The sequence below is a fragment of the Micropterus dolomieu genome, linkage group LG23 (assembly GCF_021292245.1).
Source record: "Micropterus dolomieu isolate WLL.071019.BEF.003 ecotype Adirondacks linkage group LG23, ASM2129224v1, whole genome shotgun sequence".
NCBI lineage: Eukaryota > Metazoa > Chordata > Actinopteri > Centrarchiformes > Centrarchidae > Micropterus > Micropterus dolomieu.
Window position 1 is genome coordinate 35,487,704 of NC_060172.1, and position 2,515 is coordinate 35,490,218.

The window sequence follows — 2,515 nt, forward strand, 5'->3', positions numbered from 1 at the left end:
AAGCATGCAATGCAATAGAAATATTCAAGAAACAAATGTGCATTGTCCAAAAAAGTAGCTTAAGCTAAAACAAGCTGTTGATTAAGTTCCGGAATGCTGCGGAGGAGTGCAGACATGTGTTCGTGAGCTCTCGGTGGTGGTACCTAGCATCTGCCTTTATCCTGATTTTAATCTCTCATCACTTTAATTTGTGTGCAAGAGGCAAAGCCATTAAGAACACTTTTGTATGGCAAGCTACAATCTTTGACATAAAAAGTGAAAAAACTATAACTCAAACTTTGCGACACCTGGACGCTGTAACCACAAGAAACATGGTGGGCGGGGAAAAGGAAACATCCTTCAGCAAACTTCTCGATGCTATTCAAGAAACTAAAGACGACCTCACATAGCATATTGACAAGAAAACAGCCGGCATACAAACATTAACAAAAATCAAGTCCTCGCTCTCTACACTGGCGGAACAGGTTGAGGAGATACAGACACGAGTGAGTGCAAATGAAGACGATATCAAAGATACGCGCGACCGTGTTGGTGAAATGGAGAAACTGATAACGCATCTCTAAGACAAAACTGATGACTTAGAAAACAGCAGCAGGAGGTCTAACATTAGGATAATAAATGTGCCGGAACAAGCAGAGGTCGTGATACTGTAGGATTTTTGGATAGTTTATTCCACAAATCCTGGGTAATAACTTCACCTCACCTGTCACCCTGGAAAGAGCACACCGCAAATTCCTGAACTTCAGAGACAAAGGAGAGATGACATACGAGAACAATCGTTCTACCCAGATTACAGTGCAGACCTGCAGTGTAGGAGAGACGAGTTCCGTGACGTGAAGAGGATACTGCAAGAGAAGGAGATGGAATACGTGCTGATCTTCCCAGCCCAGCTTCGCGTCAAACATCAGGGAACAGTCAAGTTTTTCTCCACTCCAGCTGAAGTGAAACACTTTTTGAAAGATCTCCCAAGTGAGTAGCATGAATCTAACCAAAGTGTCTGCAGTACATACTCCGCTACAGACACTGATGAGAAGGGTTGTGATTCAAGCTATGACATAATAGCCTAATCCTGTTATCTTCAAATGTTTAAAATAACTGGGACCATGGCTGATGATAAACTGCAGACCCTGCGTGCAGGCTAATGAACGTGAAGTTATGGTTTACACCACAATGATCGAATGGGATCACACTTCATTTAACCAACTTCTCTATCTTGTACATATTTCTGCCTTATCTCTAATATTGTAAAATTGCGAACTTTCCCATATACAAACTGTTATGAGTGGTTAGTTTTTAATTATCAGCAGTTGCTGGAGCCACCTCTGTTGCTTTAATGTTTTGGGGTTACATATGGTTTCTCACTAAAACCCCAATTTCTACTTACTCACATATTCAGCTTACACTCACGTTCAGATTCAGTCTTATTATTATACCCTTGTTCATTATGTTACTACATCTAAACTCAATGTAGGAGTATATCCAGACATCCTTACAGGCGAATAGAATGATACTTATCCTTCTGAGACATCTATATGAACTGGTTAAATTAACATGTATATCTTGGAATATTAGAGGGGTAAACTCACCAAATAAGAGGAAGAAAATGCTGACATATTTAAAGAGGCAAAATGTAGACATTGCCTTTATCCAAGAGAGCCACCTCACTGACTTAACATTTAAAACTGCGCAGAGACTGGGTGGGTAATGTGTTCTATTCTTCTTACTCCTCAAAAGCTAGAGGTGTCGCCTTGCTCATTAGTAAACACCTGAATTTTAAATTAAATTCAGTTGAAAAGGATAAAAACAGCAGATTTTTGCTTGTAGATTGTGAAATAAATAGGAACAAGAGATTATATATATATATAGAGAGAGAGAGAGAGATATATAGAGAGAGAGAGAGAGAGAGAGATATATAGAGAGAGAGAGAGAGAGAGAGATATATAGAGAGAGAGAGAGAGATATATAGAGAGAGAGAGAGAGAGATATATAGAGAGAGAGAGAGAGAGATATATAGAGAGAGAGAGAGAGAGAGAGAGAGATATATAGAGAGAGAGAGAGAGAGAGAGAGATATATAGAGAGAGAGAGAGAGAGAGAGAGATATATAGAGAGAGAGAGAGAGAGAGAGATATATAGAGAGAGAGAGAGAGAGAGAGATATATAGAGAGAGAGAGAGAGAGAGAGATATATATACAGTGGGGGAAAAAAGTATTTGACCCCTTGCTGATTTTGCAGGTTTGCCCACTTACAAAGAATGCAACAATCTACAATTTTAATCATATGTACATTCTAACAGTGAAAGACAGAATCCCAAAGAAAATTCCAGAAAATCACATCATATGAATTTATAAAAATTGATAACCATCTGATGAGGAAAAACAAGTATATGACCCCCTACCAAACAGCAAGTATTCTGGCTCCTACAAGCCAGTTAGTCTTTCTTTAAGACACAGCCCCAATCCCAACCAATTATCTACATCAAATACACCTGCCTCACCTCGTTACCTGTATAAAAGA